The following is a 17,922-nucleotide window of genomic DNA, read 5'->3' as shown; positions in this document are numbered from 1 at the left end:
ACAGTAGGTTCCATATCTAAGTTTTGGTATTTTGATTCAAGTTATGGAAGGCAGGGTATTTGGCAGGGAAAAAAATCAGTTTTTTATAGATTTGCCACTAGACTTCATGTTACCAAGCCCTGAAATTTAGTAACAATTAACATAAGTGGGGCCACAGTCACTTGCTGCACTAGTACAATGTATCAGACTGAGTAAGACTAAGTGGGACCAAAGTTCTGCAGTTTTCAAGCCCACTGCTGATCAGAGCAGAGATTCTATTTATAATTACACAGAAGAGATTTCCTGGGGCTGAGAGAAAGGTTTTACCATGCTAAGTGTTAGATACTTAAATCATCTCTCTATATTCCTTCTGTAACCATTTTTCCGGTTTCTGTAAGGAACTCTAACCCTTAGTTGGAGTATGTTCAACCTTCCTCTGCCCTGCAGTTCCATTCTTTCATCTGCAGCTTCACCATTTTTCAGTTTGCAGACAGCTGGTGCCTTGCCCGAAGGTGATGTCCTCACAGCTGACCCACTTTTTCTTCTCCCCTTGGGAAATCCCAGTGCAATCTCAACCATATTCAATGGTTCCCTGAGGTTTTTTCTCAAAGACAAAAGTCCCCAGAGGCGTACAGTTCTAGAGGAATTCTTTTCCTTTGCAGCTAATATCTGAAGATAATACTAACAAAGAATACAATAATATCAAGGCAGATAATCCTGTTTCGCTCTGTACCTGAACAACCTAGAAAGACATATGAGAACTCTTGTATATGCAAGCATGGTCTGTTTAATTCCCTTCTGCGCTGCTGTGTGAGCCAGTTTCCAGAGGAAAATGGTGTTACCAAGATTACAGAAGAGTTTTACACGCCAGTCTGGACTGCCTCTATACGAGCTATTTCCACATGTGTCAATGATGCTGTCTCATCCACAACTGTCAGCACCTGCTTGTATTCTCCCAGCCCATGCATATAATACTTTCCCATCCATAAGCTTGAGTTAGGAAGTCTAAGACTTAGGCATGTGTCTTGTCACTCTGCTACCAGATCTTACAGCAGCTCATTGTGCTGGACAGAAAAATTCCTTGAATATTCTTCCCCGGTGAAAAAAATAACCTTCAAAATGTGTTCTTCAGAGCATATTCATCGTAATAAACCATAGCTGTACTTGGATCCTTAATTTGCCAGTGCTATGTCAGATAACTAAATCCTGAGAATTTCCTATTACAGAATACAGATGGTTGGAATTTGTTTCACTAAAGAATCATAAACCTTATGTCATATTTGAATATAAAAATAATTCTAATTCTATTCATAGCTGTAATAAAGTAAGGGAAAACTGAATTTGCACCTGAACTGGCCTAAGCTCATAACAATTTTTCAGCCTGAAATGCGTAAGGACATATTCTCATGCTCAACTTGCCAGAGGAAGCTGGCTACTGGTGAACATTTCTAATAAAACTCCACAGACAGAATAATTACTGGATTAAGCCCAGCCTAGGATGTTTTGGGGGGGGGGGGGGGCGGAATGCCTATCATTTCATCCCAATCAGAAACACAGGAGGTAAGGCTAAAGAAAATCTGTTTTGCGAAAGAAGCAACAACCGCACTAAAAATACCAGCTTCTGAGTTGCCATCAAACTTAAAAATAGGCTGCAGAGACCTACGCAACCAGCCAGCCCGAGTCCTAGAACCCAAATGCCTCCTGCCGCTTCCTCAAATCAACTCTCACAAGAGTGAGAACACAAGTGACTACCTGCCTTTTGCATCATCACCTTTCACACTGGCTCTTCTTTCCTGTTGGTTCAATGGACAAAGCCCCTCAAGCCTCATCTCTGCTTGATAAGCACTCACTCCCAATTCTTTCTAGACATGGAAAAGAAGAGCAGAAGGAAAAAGTGCATCTTCCATAGAAACCTTCTTAATACAACCAAAGTCATGCTCAGACATCTATGAGTAAGTCACATAGAGCATAGCATTGCTACAGAGAGAAGAAGAGAAATAGGGAGACAATTCTGTCCTTTCCTGGGGAGAGGCTGGAGTTTGGGAAAGAGTCAACATCCATGCCTTATGGTTACTTAAAAACTCAGAGCTAAGGAAAGGCTGAAAGATGGAGGAGGGCCACAAAGATGATCTGAAGCACTTCCCATCCAAGGACAGGCTGAGAGCTGGGGTTGCTCAGCCTGGAGAAGAGAAGGCTCAGAGGCCTTATAGCAACATTTTAGGTCTTAAAGGGGCTACAGAAAAGCTGGGGAGGGGCTCTTTATCAGAGAGTACGGGGATAGGAAGAGAGGGAATGGTTTTAAGCTGAAAGAGGGGAGATTTAGATTAGAGGTTAGAAAGAAATGCTTTCCTGTGAGGGTGGTGAAGTGCTGGCACAGGTTGTCCAGGGAAGTTGTGGATGCCCCATCTGTGAAGGTGTTGGAGGCTAGGTTGGGTGAGGCTTTGAGCAACCTGATGCAGTGAGGTGTCCCTGCCCATGGCAAGGGGCATGGAACTGGATGATCTTTAAGAACTCTTACAACCCAAACCATTCTTTGATTCCATGATTCTAGCCACCTGAAAACTAAACTCTTTAAAATGCATGTATCTTATCGAAAGGAACCCTGAAAAGCAAATGAATGTAGTGCAGAAGTATGTCTCTATGATGAAAATTTAAGGAAATGAAAGGCTCTTCCATTTTATAATAGCTCATCTTCTGCTAGAAGCTGAAGCCTGACAATTGCAAATTGGTTTTTCATGAGAGTTTTCCTTAAGGACAGGACCTAGAAGAAGGGAGATAGTAGATTCTGGATTATTTTTTTGATCAAAGCTTGGCACCTTTAAAAAGGCAGGCTTTACCTACTGCAAATTTTACTAAAAACACCGCCAATAAAAAAGAAAATGATAATCCCCAGTTTTGGGTGCTCAGACATTAATGAGTGAAAGCTGAGACTCAACAGAAGCACTGCTACATCGTATTACTTACTTGTCCTCCTCCATAAAGCCTACAAACTGATGCTGATCCTGGATCCACAGCTCTGGGTTCCTGGTTAGCCAATCTAAAAACCTCCCAGAAATGACGCTTCCCCTCTCTTCTGCCAGCTTTGAACCCCTGCATGCCAGATTCCACCATGGGCCAGTTCGGTGACTTGTACCAGCAGACAAACTATTCATCTTCCTAATAACTAAGGTTATTCCTTGGCTTAGAGCTCCCTGAATTGGTTCGTGGCAGGGTCAGTCGAACGCAAGTGCCAGCACAACAGAGGAGCAATGCCTCAGATCCTTTCCAGCTTCAGTCAAGCTGCTCTCTGTGTTTGTCTCCACAGCAGGAAGCCCTCAGCTTTCCATGAGATCACAGGATTCAGCCACTTCTGCTTAAAAGCAGTAGAGGAACTCTGCCCGAGGCAAACTTTTTGTTTCAAGGAAAGCAAAATTTAAAGAAAACAGTTAGTTTCGGTAACTTACTTGCAGAACCCCTAAACTAGTATATCTGAGTCTAAGACAGCTAGGTTCTGTTTAAAAAACTCAACACGTAACTAAATCACAAAGCTCTACATCTCTTAACACAACATCATTACAAAAGTGACTTCTGTTCTTTGACTGAGGTACTTCAGCATGCAAGCAGCTTTCTCCATGCAACAAGGAAAACAAAGCACACTATTTAATGGAGTATCTCATAAAAAGGAGCATCACACTGATGCCTACAGGACTGTAAAAGTACAAGACAGCTACACCGTCCTCTTGTTTGAGTGAGTAGAACATGTACCAAGAATTTAAGCTATATGTCAAGACCATGAACTTCCTAGAAGTGAAACAAAAAAAAGTGATGCTAATAGTAGAGGGAAATAACAGAACTGCCTGCTGAGTGCTCTTCGCTACCTTGAAAAAGGCCAGAAGCTGGGAAGTAGGCAGCAGTGCAGCAGAAAGGCGAGATGGTTATAGCCTGCTTCAGTTGCTGCATGTTCACTTGCCTACCTCCAAACAGATCTACATGCTCCCTGTAGTCCTCAAAACAATACATTGTTTCCTCATGTTAGGGATGGATAAACTGCACCCGATTGAGGGTTGGGGAATGGGTAGAGAAGAAGCTCAGGCATGTTCCTACCTTCAGACCATCCTCCTACCAAGGAGGGGGAAACACCTTGCGGCAGTAAGTCATAGGGTGACTAGCAATGACCCTGCTGATGAAATCTCCTTCCTGGATGGCGGCATCCCATCTGCTTGCACTAGGAATACCCAGCAAAAGGAAGGCTGTAGCGGCAACTTGGATATCAGGCAGGCAGACAGCCAAATTGGACCAAAAAACTCCCCAACCCAGCCAGTAGAGGACAACTGAACACGATGACAAAAATCTCTGACCAAAAGAAAAACCCTGGCTGAGCATTGAGGGAGCACTCCAAGCAAAGGACACTGCCCACTAGCTCCAACCTCCAGTTCTCTCCAGGCATTCAGTGTTAGTCATGGTCACAGTAATACGCCGAGTGGTCTAATCCAGAACAGCCCTCTCTGTATCACCCCAGCGAAAAGGTGGCAAGCATCATCTGTATGGCTTTCAATGGTACAAAGGCCAAGAATGATAGCCTGGATAAACCCCCCAAGTTCTGTAACTATGCAGGATAGGGAAAGAATAGGCAGAATTTCAGAAGAAACACTACCCCATGCCCCTGAAGAGGGGTTTTGGGGGGAATATGATATTTAAATGGGAACCTAAAATCCAAACAGATGAAACGGATCTCTGAAGCAAGATGAGGAACGAGGATGCATGGAGAACATGGAGATAACAGGTACCCCAGGGCGGCATTCTCCAGTGCTCCAGGGAACACGGTACACAGGAAAAGGCCAGGTCACACAAGGGGAGGAATGGTACTACGCACTAAAGAAAGAAAAATAGACTCCAATGAGATCGATAAGTTAATAATATCAAGCCTAAATGGAAAAAATGTAGAACTGAAACTATCCCACTGGAGCAGAACAAAGCGGCAATGGTGATTCGCCATGGAAGAAGATATGGGCTATGCCTTTAGGAAACAGGCTACAACAGGGAACTTCAGTTTCCTCATGGAGATCAGGACATGTCACCAAGACTAAATTTTAAATAGTAACTTCATAACTCAACAGTAACTCTTGTTGAGTAAAATTAGAAATATAACATCTTTAAAAAAAACAAACAGAAAAAAGTCTTTGTTCAGTGCAACTACTGCTTGGTCCTTTAAATTACTCAACTTTAATTCTAATCAACTTATTATATAAACAAAAAGTCTTAAAATAGAAGAGAAGGCTCCAGGGAGACCTTGTAGCAGCCTCCCAGTACTGAAAGGGGCTACAGGAAAGTTGAGGAGGGGCTCTTTATCAAGGAGTGCGAGGATAGGATGAGGGGGAACAGTTTTAAGCTGAAAGAGGGGAGACTTAGATGAGATCTTAGGAAGAAATTTTTTCCTGTGAGGGTGGTGAGGCATGACCCCAGGCTGCCCAGAGAAGTGGTGGAATTCCACATCCCTGGAGGTATTCAAGGCCAGGCTGGATGGGGCTTTGACCAACCTGATCCAGTGGAAGGTGCCTCTGCCCATGGCAGGGGAGCTGGAACTGGATGGGCTTTAAGGTCCCTACCTACCCAAAACATTCTATGATTCTATGATTCCATGATTCTAGTATGTGCAGAAGAAAAGAAAACAGCACAAAATCTTCTAAGTTAAAGATGACATTCTCTTTCTTGATGATTTTAAAGAGATGAAGCACATTCCTACAGATATTCCTATGTATTTTCCACACATACCTCTCCTGACGGGAGGCCAGCCAGGCAGCCTGCTGGATGACAAACAGACAAGGAATAGAATGACTAAAGAGAGAAAAGATAAGAAAGAAGATGCCAAGGATTTTTGGCTGTTGTTTATTTTAAAGAGCTCTGCAGAGGATCTGGGAAACCAGAGCCTCCATTCTGCACCAGACACATTCAGAAAACTGAAAAGGAAAAATGAAAGTAGTAGGCAGGGGAGAGAAGTCATGATGCATAGATCTATTAGGAAGGGCTAGGTGCTTTTGGGGAGACAAGCACACAGATGGGGCCAGCTCACTCGTAACGTCTCTGGAGAGCCAAAACCTTCTGGAATAGTTTCAGAGCAAAGACATTAAAAATTAAGACGTCCTAGGATAAAATTGAAGTTTCTCTAAAACGAACAACTGGCTAAAAGAGAGGAGAATACGGTGGAATGCACAGCTAGGTTTCACAATGGAGTGTTGTGACCAGGGGAATGACACCCCTTGTGTGCATACTGAATTATTCAGGCTAATGAAAAGACTGAAAAAACACAGGCTGCAATACCAAGAAGGGTATAAGTAGCAAGGAAATCATCCTTTTCGTCTCAGCCTTCCCTTAAACATCATCTTTTGGTCACTGGTGAAAAAGGGCTGGAGCAATCTGGGGTTTGCGCTTGAGCACTTGGATTTATAATCCTATAATCAAACCTTTTTCATAATTTTATAGAATCACAGAATGGCTGGAAGGGACATAAAGATCATCCGGTTCCAACACAACACCTTCCAATGGATCAGGTTGCTGAAAGCCTCATCCAACCTGGCCTTGGACATCTCCAGGGATGGGGCATCCACCACTTCTCCGGGCAACTTGTGACAATGCCTCACCACCCTCATAGTGAATAATTACATTAGATATTAGGAAGAAAATCTCCCCTCTTTCAGCTTAAAACCATTCCTGTACCTGCACTTCCTGATAAAGAGCCCCTCCCCAGCTTTCCTGTAGCCCCTTTCAGTACCAGAAGGTTGCTATAAGTTCTCCCCAGAGACCTCTCTTACCTGGACTGAACAACCCCAACTCTTTCAGCTTGTCCTCATATAGGAGGTGCTCCAGCCCTCTGATCACCTTCATGGCCTCCTCTGGACTTGCTCCAAGAGATCCATTTCCTTCCTGTGCTGAGGACTCCAGAAGTGAATGCAGGACTCCAGGTGAGGTCTCACGAGAGCAGAGTAGGTGAGGAGAATCCCCTCCCTCGCCCTGCTGGTCACATTGCTTTGGATGAAGCCCAGAATATGGTTGCATTTATAGGCTGCAAGTGCACATTGCTGGCACATGTTGAGCTTCTCATCCACCAGCACCCCCAAGACATCAACTTAGACATCAACTTAGACATCAACTCTCCTTATGACTTTTGCAATCATCTCATATCCAATTCTTAGGCCACCAAGACTTTCTCCCTGCTGACAGTGAACCTCCTAACACTGACTGTATCATAGACAACAAGGAGTCTGCTTCCACCTGTCCTGGCTGACACCAAATCTCTTTCTTAAGGCTAAGCTGCCCCACTTCACAGGAGAAGGGGAAACTGGAGCCCACAGTCATTCTCACTGCTCACAATGTGACTGTATGGTTGGAGTCAGCCCATGATCTACAGTTCGTTCCTTTCATATGTTCACCAAATTAAAGATGACATGGCTTGACACCGAAAGGAAAGGGTTTCCAAGCACATCTTATCTGATTACATCTACAGTCCATCATGCTGTCAATGTTTTCCTTCTCAACTACAAAAAAAAAAGAAAGACCTTTTTCCATGCAAACAGCTCTTGAGTAGTGAAGGAGACTTAACAGAAAACTGTGGAACTAGGTATAACCAAAAAGGATTGTGAGCCTGATGGAAAAAGCTAGTGTGGCAATTTCCCCCTCCCCATCAAGTTGAATATATTGATGTATCTGCTGATCTCCAACTAATGGAAGAGCTCATGTGAAAAAACATTGAGTTCCAACTCCCATTGCTATTGCTAGATTATTTCTCCTGTTTTCCAAGATAATGGCATGTGTCCCAGCAGTGTGGAAGTATATTTGCTGAGAAGGTGTTTAAGTTGTGGCCATTCTGTATCTCATTAAATAAACTAGCACAACTAGTGGTTCCTTCCCTTCCTTCCATCAAAACTTCCACAATCACTCCAGTAAATACCAGGCTGTGGCCTGCAGTGTTCAAGGGAGAAGATACCAACAACGCCAACAAGCCCTTAAAAATGATGGAACAATTGAAAAAGCCCTTAGAGACTTTATAGAGACATATTCCTCTATAAGGCCCTATTTTCTGTCTTCTGCTTTGTTTTCAAAGTGAAGCGATGTTACTGGAAGGTCATTATGGAGCTTTTGCAAATGAATCTAATCTAGGACCTTCCCAGGATGGGGAGCCGTTCCTGCATTCCTAATAAGCTATAAAGTGATGTGGTGATCTTTCTGTAAGAGAGGACAAGAAGCATTGTGAAGGGATCCCAGCACTAAAGATAAAGAAGAAAGAGAGAATTAGCTCTTCCTGGATCTGTCTTATCACTCCTGCTTTGGAAAACAATGACGACCAACTGCTTCCATGAGAGGAGAGCTCCATACTGCCTGTTGCAGTGTAGAGATACACTTGCCTTGGCCACCAAACACTGGGATTGGGACAAAGAGGGAAGGGGGAGGAAATCCACACATGTGCCACGAGTGCCACTTCGTTAGCATCAACCCTGGCAGCTGGCGAAATAGATTTCTTAACATCAGAGACATTCCCGTGCCAAGGGCCAAGTGTATTGATGAAGATCCGACTAACCTCTTACTAACTACTACAAAGAAGATAAGGTTAGGTGGGTATCCCCAAGACTGATTCTGACAAAACTGTCCAACAAGCGAATGTTAATTCCAGTGGTTTTCTTTGCCAGATAGAGAATCATGTAATGGTTTGGGTTGGAAGGGACATCAAAGCCCATTCAGTTCCAACCCCACTGCCATGGGCAGGGACACCTTCCACTGCACCAGGCTGCTCAAAGCTTCATCCAGCCTGGCCTTGAACACCTCCAGGGATGGGGCAGCCACCACTTCTCTGGGCAACCTGTGCCAGTGCCTTACCAGCCACACAGGAAAACATTTTTTCTTAAGATCTAACCTGAATCTCTTCTCTTTCAGCTTAAAACTGTTCCTCCTCATTCTATCCCTGCAATCCCTTCTTCCAATGTGGAGGAAAGAGTCCCTCCACAGCTCTCTTGTAGCCCCCTTTCAATACTAGAAGGCTGCTATAGGGCCTCCCTGGAGCCTTCTCTTCTCCAGGCTAAACAAGCCCAACTCTCTCAGCCTGTCCTTGTACAGGAGGTGCTCCAGCCCTCTGATTATCTTTGTGTCTCCTCTGGACTTGTTCCAACATGTCGATGTCTTTCCTGTGCTGAGGACTTCAGAACTGAACACAGGACTCCAGGCAAGGTCTCACAAGAGCAGAGTAGAGGGGGAGAATCCTCTCCTCCGCCCTGCTGGTCTCACTGCTTTGGGTACAGCCCAGTTCCCAAAGGAATGAGATTGTCATAAAACATGCAGAAGCGCACAGAACACAAAAGGAACAGCAGTGGACACCATATACACCATTTACAAGCATTGCATCTCAAGAATTTCTGATCCCACATACACCAGCATGAGAATGCTTGTTATGAGCTTGATGATCTCCAGCACAAAGAAAAAAAGGCAGAACATTAACATGTGATTCCCAACCTGCCCCTCTTATACTGAGAGTTTCAGAGGTACTGAGGCACGTTGCCCTTTAGTCACAGCACCTGTGCAGGCAAAGCATTTGTGCTGAGGGACCCTCAGCACCTGTATTACACACACAATGCGAGGTTAAATTTCACACAAAGAAAAAGCTTTCAGGGTGAAAATCTCGCCTGTCTCGACAAGAAGTTTGTTGCTAAAAGGCAGCACTTCCAGTGACAGCATAAAGGAATTCATGTGCAATGGTAAAATCAGGAAACCTTTATTTCTACCTATCAAATTGTCTATGCTCCCTCCTTGCAAACTGAAGGAAATTAAAACATAGAGAAGAAAGATTTTATGACACAGCTCGTTCAGACTGATCAGAACCATAATACCAACAGGCACTGAAATCCCCACTCCATAAAAAAACCCAGGGGGTCCTGAACTTGGCATGCACGTGTTCTAGCAACACTGATGGAGTGGCAGTGTCAGTCTCATGTTCTGTATAGCACACTGGCTCCTTGTTAAATACATGATGTGCTTCAAGGTCATGGTGTTCATCTTGAAAGTTCTCTGTGGGTCAGAGCTGATGTATGGGGTCCCTCCTCTCCTGGCACACGGAGAAAAGCATAAAGACAGCATTCACGTTCACCAGTGCACACCTGGGCACCACAAGTGATAATAGCACAATGGCAGAAAACCTACAGCTACAACGCTACAGAAGACATGGCAACACAGGAGGAAAATCTCCCATCCTCAGCTTTCTCCCTCGGATCCAGGTGCCAACAAGTTATCTCAAAATCATAGAATGGTTTGTGTTTGAAAGGACCTCAATGCACATCCAATTCCAACCCCACTGCCATGGGCAGGGACACCTCCCACTGGATCAGGCTGCTCAAAGCCCCATCCAACCTGGCCTTGAACACCTCCAGGAAGGGACCATCCACTACTTTTCTGGGCTACCTGTGCCAGTGCCTCACCACCCTCATAGGAAACCATTTCTTCCTAAGATCTCATCTAAATCTCCCCTCTTTCAGCTTAAAACCATTCCCCCTCATCCTATCCCTGCACTCCCTGATCAAGAGCCCCTCCCCAGCTTTCCTGTAGCCCTTTTCAGCACTGGAAGGCTGCTCTACAGTCTCCCTGGAGCCTTCTCTTCTCCAGGCTTAACAAGCTGTTCCCATTCTGTTCTAAGTACATCTCTGAGCACAATTCTTTTTGGATTATGGGAATCCTCGGGACTGCAACACCAGTTGACCTAAGGATGAGTGCCGTTCCCACTCCCTAGGCGCCTCTCAACACGGAGCCCAGGACAGAAATCAATGAAAGCCTATGTAGGTGTGTGTTTTTCCTCACAGGAAAGCATTTCTTCCCAATATCTCATCTAAATCTTCTCTCTTTCAGCTTAAGTACCACAATGAACGCGCTCCCTCCCCAAACGCTCCTACGTAGAGTGTAGCGTTTGGGTACCAGACACGCCGGTGCTCGGCGAGTGATGCTGGCAGCACTACCATCCCCCTCACCCACCAGCACCGCGGGCCGGGTCGGCAGCAACCGGTGGGGCCTCGCCCTCCCCGGCGGGGCCGTGGCTCAGGCCGCCCGCAGCCCCTCACCACCGCCCGTCTCCAGCCCCGAGCCCCGGGCAGGAGGCGGCGGGCAGCGAGAACGGAGCCGCCGCCCCGGGCCTCCCCCCGCGGAGCAGATGGACGCGCCCGCCCCTGCACTGCAGCTGCCGGCACGCCGTCCCCCTTCCCCCCCACCACATGGTTCGCCCCACCCCAGCTCGCCTTCTCATTGGCGGAGCCTGACCGTCACTCCGCTTCGGTCCCGCCCGGCCACGCGGGGCACGTTGGGAACCCGAGTCCTCCGAGAGAGACCCTTCAGTTCCTGCAGGCGGCGCCGGGCGGAGGGGCGAACTACATTTCCCACAGTGCCCCGCGCGCAGCCCCGGAGCGGGGCTGCCCGGCCCGGCGCGGCGCGGCCCGGGGCCCCGCACCTTCCCGGCCGCCCCGCGGGGCGACCCTCCCTCCCCGGGCGGCGAGCGCGGCGGCCCGCGCTTCCCCTGGCTCACCTGGCCCCGCCGCCGGCGGCGCCTCCCGCTGCGGGCGGCGGTGGCAGCGCATGCCCCGCGCCGCTCAACGGGGCTGGCAGGGCAGGGAGCCGCCGGCCCGGCGCGCTGCGGCTGCGGCTGTGGGGCGGGCCGGCCCCGGGCGCATCCTCCCCCTCGGAGCCGCGGCGGGCGGCGGGATTCGCCCACAATGCACCGCGCGCCGCACCGACAGCATCAGCCTTGACATCACCCGCGGGCCGCCCCCGCCCGGCCGGGACCGCCCCGGGACCGCCCCGCTGCCGCACGGCCAGGGGCTGCGGGCGGCACCGGCACCGGCTTTCGGGGCTGAGCACCGCCCTGGCACCGGGATCGGCATCGCCGCGAAGGGGACTGGTGCAGGGTTCGTCCCTGCACTGCTGGGGTCAGCGCTGGCGTCACCGATGTGGAGCTGGGCACTGCAGAGCCCGGCGACTGGGACCAGCGTGGCCAGTATGCACGTAGGCACTGCAGGGACTGGGACCAGTATGGCCAGTATGCGCCTAGGCACTGCAGGGACTGGGACCAGTATGGCCAGTATGCGCCTAGGCACTGCAGGGACTGGGACCAGTATGGCCAGTATGTGCCTAGGCACTGCAGGGACTGGGACCAGTAAGGCCAGTATGCGCCTAGGCACTGCAGGGACTGGGACCAGTGTGGCCAGTATGCGCCTCAGCACTGCAGGGACTAGGACCAGTGTGGCCAGTGTGCGCCTAGGCACTGCAGGGACTGGGACCAGTATGTGCCTCGGCACTGCAGGGACTGGGACCAGTGTGGCCAGTATGCATGTGGGCACTGCAGAGCCCGGGATTGGGACTAGCACTGCCAGCGTGTGGCTGGGCACTGCAGAGCTCGGAAACTGGGACCATTATGGCCAGTATGCACAGACACTGCAGGACATGGGGATCAGCGTGGCCAGTATGCACCGGTGCACTGCAGAGCCCAGAAACTGGACCAGGATGGCCAGTATGCTACCTGAGCACTGCAGAGCCCGAGGACTGGGAGCAGCATGGCCAGTATGCACACAGACACTGCAGAGCCCAGAAACTGGGACCAGTGCGGCCAGTATGCACCTGAGCGCTGTAGAGCCTGGGGGCTGGACCAGCACTGCCAGTATGCACCTGGGCACTGCAGAGCCTGGGACTGGGACCAGCACCTGCACTGCAAGGCCTGGGGATTGGGACCAGCACTGGCATTATCTACGCATTCCATTTTTTATGCAATCACATTTATGTTGCAACTTGTGTCTCTTGTGTTTGTATGGATCTGGATATTTCTAAGTATTGTTTTCCCCCTTTGTCACTCAGTATTTATTACACAGTCATAAATGGAAATGCAGCTCATCTTTTTTTTTTTTTTTTTCTCATGCTGTTTAGACATTTGTTCCAGGTGTGGCCGGATGTGAACAGATGTGGCAAAGGTTCTCGCCCCCGATTAGCTGGAGTCCTCCACTTCTTCAAACCCTCTGTTTCTTTAGATCCAAGCTCTGTGCTGATTTGTGCTTCTAAGTTAAAGTGGTACCTGAACAACTTTATTTTACCCCTGCACTGAGCCTCCCTCTGAGCCTTCTCTACAAATGGAACAGAATGGGCCCACAACCCCACTGGAACAGCCAGCAATTTCCTTGGAACATGTGAAATTTCACCTGCAAGCCAAATGTAGCTTAAAATTATCAAAAGATTTTATTAAAATCTGGGTAATTGTGACTTGGGAAGAACCAGGGGAGGTTTAGATTGGATATTAGGAAAAATTTCTTTACTGAAAGAGAGGTGAAGCATTGGCAGAGGCTGCCCAGGGAAGGGGTGGAGTCTCCATCCCTGGAGGTGTTCAAAAATCATGTAGATGTGGTACTTTGGGACATGGTTTAGTAGGCACAGTGGTGTTGGGCTGGTGTTTGGTCTGGATGAGCTTAGAGGTCTTTTCCAACCTTAGTGATTCTATGATTCTAAGATTTGTGCACAGACCAATGTGTACGTGGCTCTGTAGTGATGTTTTTACCTGTGCCTCGCCTTTCTTTGTGGGGCCAGATATCAGCTGCTTGCATGTCCTGTGGGAAGATTGCTGGAAAGCACATTTAGGAGCAGAACAGTGGTAACCAAGTGGCAGCCATGCACTTTGCCATCGTATTACTTTCCATTTTAGGGTGTTAAGGGACAAATAGGGAGGTGGGCAACTGGGAAACCATAACTCAAGGCAAAATCCTGCTTTGATAGAAGGCAGAGAAAGGCACAGCCAAGCTGTCAGAGGGCACTGGGGTGTGTGCACATAGGGTAGAAGTGCCTGGGAGGGGGGCACAAGCAGAAATCCCTGGATATTCTTACCAGAGAGAGCAAGAGGTAGTCTGTAGGTTACATGCAAAATGAGCCCATGGAGAGTTACGGTGGCATGGAGTCTGTGGCTAGGATTAGCCTACCTGGTACAGTCCCAGCTCTAACTTGGATGACTGCAGCTGGAGGCTGAGGCTTCAAACTGTCTCCAGCCGGTCAGGTAGCGATGTGGAAAAGCCATCCAGGCTTGCTAGGATAGAAGGTGCTCTTTAATGCAGCAGGGATGAAAATTCTGTGCCAGAGGGCTTCCAGTCGAAGGTCCTCATCCCACAAACACCTCTGCCTGTGCTCAGCTTTATGCTGGCACTTTCAGGGCTGGCACATTACACAGAATAAGTCTCGTGTATGTTGGCAGGATCAGTAATGAGGCCAATAAATAGCATTGCTGGTAGCAGTAAGTATAGGAGTAGAAACGTGGGAGATTGGGCTTTTTTCGGGGTTGTTTATTTATTTATTTATTTATTTGTTCCAGTTCTAATCACCAGATATCCACAGCCAAATTCAGCCCCTACTCAAGCAACTTCTGCCTTGATTCATCAGTGCCTGCCATGATATCAGCATAAGACCCTCAATATAGACACCAAGGGCTGCAGCTATTCAGCAGGTGATCCTGTTAGCTGCAGGATCTCCTTGCAGGGCAGCAAAGTTGTCTTGCTGCATTGGGAGGCCGTGCCAGGGGACTTGTCTGCAGGAGGGAATGACTTCTGCCCTGGCAGCCACAAGCCTTTGGGAGCTGCCATAGAGAGGTGGCATTTGCAGATCACACTAACTGGACTTCCCCAGTGCTGGTATGCCAGCATTGCTGTTTGGATTCCATAATGCCAGAAGCATCTTCTGGACATAGACAGGGTGAATCAGAGAATGGTTTGGGCTCGAAGGGACCCTAAGGCTCATCCAGTTCCACCCCCATGCCACGGGCAGGGACACCTTCCATTGGATCAGGTTCCTCAAAGCTGCATCCAACCAGGCCCTGGAGACCTCCAGGGAAGCAATTCCACAGCCTGTCTTTTATCCAGCACTAGCCTTTCCTGGCATACTCAAGCGCTTTACTTAATAATGAGAATTGTTATAACACCCCTTGGTTCTCAAAAGTCAACAGTCTGATGCCAGTCTTCACCACCAGAAAGTCTTGGCTGGGACAAGTAGGCGTTGCGAAATCTCAGGGACTCAATCTCCTCTCTCCTCAGCTCTCTTAGTGGCAAGAAAGGAGATCTGGGGTTGTACTTGTCCTGCCCAGCAGCCCAGCAGAGTAGAGAGGTCAAGTGGCTTCCAGACTGGATTACATCTGAGTTGAGTTGATGATGGTCATGGCTTTTTTTGAGGAAGATGACAGTCAAAACTTGAGGGTGAAGGGTGGCCTGGTGGTGAAAAAAGAAAATCAGCCTTATGTGGAAGAAGACCGGCGAAGGCCATCATTCCCAGAAGTTTTCAAAGTCTGCAAATGAAACAGCCAGGTTTTCAGGCTGAAGAGTTTAAATTCATGTTCAATTTTTTTTTTTGACAACTCATTCGCTTATTTGTGAAAAGCATTCCTCTGAAATCCTGTGTTATGGGGGTTGAAGATAAATAACCTGTGATATAAAACTTCTAGCAATCCTTAAGCAAATCAAGTGCAAGATGAAGAGCTACTCAATGCTCCTGTCTGGCACCAGGTGGCAAACGTGCTGCTGGTGTTTGAAATTTCACAGGGAAACCCGAACTGTATTAGCAGTGAGGCAATGCGAGCTTTACAAGGAAGTTAAAAGTCTGTTTATTCTTGTATAGAATCATAGAATCGTTGAGGTTGGAGAAGACCTCTCAGATGATCCAGTCCAACCGTCAGCCCAGCACCACCATGCCTACTAAACCATGTCCCGAAGTCTCACACCTACATATTTTTTGAACACCTCCAAGGATGGTGACTCCATCCCTTCCCTGGGCAGCCTCTTTCAGTGCTTCACCACTCTTTCAGCACAGACGTTTCTCCTAATATCCAATACAAACCTCCACTAGTACAGCTTGAGGCCATTTCCTCTCATCCTATTCCTTGTTACTTGGAGAAGAGACCAACACCCACTTCACTACAACCTCCTTTCAGGGAGTTGTAGAGGGCGATGAGGTTTCCTGTCAGCCTCATCTTCTCCAAAATGTTACCTATAAAACATAGCTGCAAACATCAGAAGTGCCAGAATTCCAAATCCTGCCAAAATCTGTACTATTTACCCCAGAATAAAGTGTCTGGTGATGTTTGCAGGACAGAAAATCTACAGAAAACACTACCACTGCCAGAACAAGCTACAGCTTAGCTCAAAGAGTAAGTTCAAATTTTTAATCTTGAACATGAAATATGCTTTGTCTGCCCAAACTCTGGGAGCAAGTTAGTGTTCAGGAACTGCTCGGGCAGTATGGCATTTCTTAAGGATGCCCAGACCTTGCCACTCTAATGTGAGTTTTCAAACTCCATCCTGGGAGACTGGACCAGTCTGCCTCTAAAAGAATTAACGTCCTCATGTCCAGCAAAGAGGTCCCTGCTATGCACAGAGCAGAAGTTCTGTGTTATCTGCTTCTCATTGTTGAGGGTTTGCAGCCAAACCTGTTAAGATTAAGATGGAGAAAGAAGCATCGTGATACCAAAGCCAGGAGCTCCACATTGTGGTAGTGAGGATGCTCGCAGGGCTGCCAAGCAAAAAGCGGATGTGTACCCACTTAGACTTACCCTATTCTGACCTGTGAAAGCAAAAGAGAGGACAAGGGTGTGACATGTGGTGGCAGACATCAATTGTGGGGAGGACAGCGTGCACGTGCGCTGTGGATTACTGTGTGTCTGGAAGTGCATGGCTGTAGCTGGGTGCCCGTGTCTGCAGTGATGAAGATGGGTGCACCCAGGGTGGTGTAAGCGCAGGGTGTATTTCTGCGGGTGTCTCTGTGGGTGCAGAGGGGTGGCTCCCAGGGCTGTGTGGACACAGGGGTGCATTTGGGTAGATGTCTCTGAATGGAGTGTACCTGTGTGAGTGCTATGGGTGTTCCCAAGGCTGTAAGGGTGCAAGTGTGTCCCTCTGGGTGTGGGGTGCTCCTGCAGCCCTGTGGATGCAGGGCTGTCTCTGTGTGGAGTGCTCCCAGGTGTGCAGAGGAGTTGCTGGGCGCAGGGTGATCTTGGGGCCATGTGTGGGCACAGATGTCTCTTGGGGTGCTCTTAGGGCCACACAGGGTGCATGGCTGTCTCTGGGTGTGGGAAGCTCCCAGGGGTGCCTCTTGAGATGCAGGGTGATCTTGGGGCTGTGCAGGTGCGGGGAAATCTCTTAGGGTGCTCCTGGGCCACGTGAGGGTCCAGGGCTGACTTAGGCTGTGGAATGCTCCCAAGCATGCAGAAGTATCTCTGGGCGCGGGATGTTCCCAGGGATGTCTCTTGGGGTGCTCCCGAAGCTGTGTGGGGTTGCAGGGCTGTCCCTGGCTGTGGGATGCTCCCAGGCGTGCTGGGCTGTCCTAGGCTGCGGAGCTCTCCCAGGACTCTCCCAGGCTGTGGGGCTCTCCCAAGGCTCTCCTGGGCTGCTGGGCGCTCCCGGGGCGCTCCCGGGCTGTGAGATGTTCCCGGGGCTCTCCCGGTCTCTGGGACGCTACCAGGACTCTCCCGGGCTGCGAGATACTCCCGGAGCTCTCCCGGGGCTGTGGGGTTCTCCCGGGCTGTGAGATGCTCCCGGGTCTTTCCTGGGCTGCGGAGCTCTCCCAGGACTCTCCCAGGACTCCACCGGGCTGCGAGGCTCTCCCGGGGCTCCCCTGGGCTGTAGAGTTCTCCCAGGACTCTCCCGGGCTGTGAGGCTGTCCCGGAGCTCCCCGGGCTGTGAGATGCTCCCGGGGCTCTCCTGGGCTGTAGAGCTCTTCCAAGACTCCCCCAGTACTCTACCAGGGCTGCGGGGCGCTCCCGGAGCTCTCCCGGGGCTCTGGAGCGCTCCCGGGACGCTCCCAGGCTGGGAGATGCTCCTGGGACTTTCCGGTGCCGTGGTCCCCTCCGTGTTTCCCCGGCTCCCCCGTGCCCGCAGCGGGCAGCCCCTCCCCAGGGCGGTCGCAGCGGCGGGGGCGGTGCCGGGCGGTGCCGGG

The 17,922-nt window shown here is 49.2% G+C and overlaps 1 protein-coding gene across 1 annotated transcript in view; it reads right to left on the bottom strand.

Annotated features, from left to right (window-relative positions):
• TTBK1 (tau tubulin kinase 1) overlaps positions 1–12,133 on the bottom strand; it is a 116,044-nt gene extending 103,911 nt beyond the window's left edge. The window contains exon 1 of the mRNA XM_054061895.1: positions 11,507–12,133. The gene's annotated coding sequence lies outside the window, so the exon portion shown is untranslated. The remainder of the gene's footprint in view (positions 1–11,506) is intronic.
• Positions 12,134–17,922: the final 5,789 nt, after the last annotated feature.

Source organism: Cuculus canorus, chromosome 3 (assembly GCF_017976375.1).
Source record: "Cuculus canorus isolate bCucCan1 chromosome 3, bCucCan1.pri, whole genome shotgun sequence".
NCBI classification, from domain to species: domain Eukaryota; kingdom Metazoa; phylum Chordata; class Aves; order Cuculiformes; family Cuculidae; genus Cuculus; species Cuculus canorus.
Note: the sequence above shows the minus strand (reverse complement) of the source record. Positions and strands in the feature narration are given on the sequence as shown.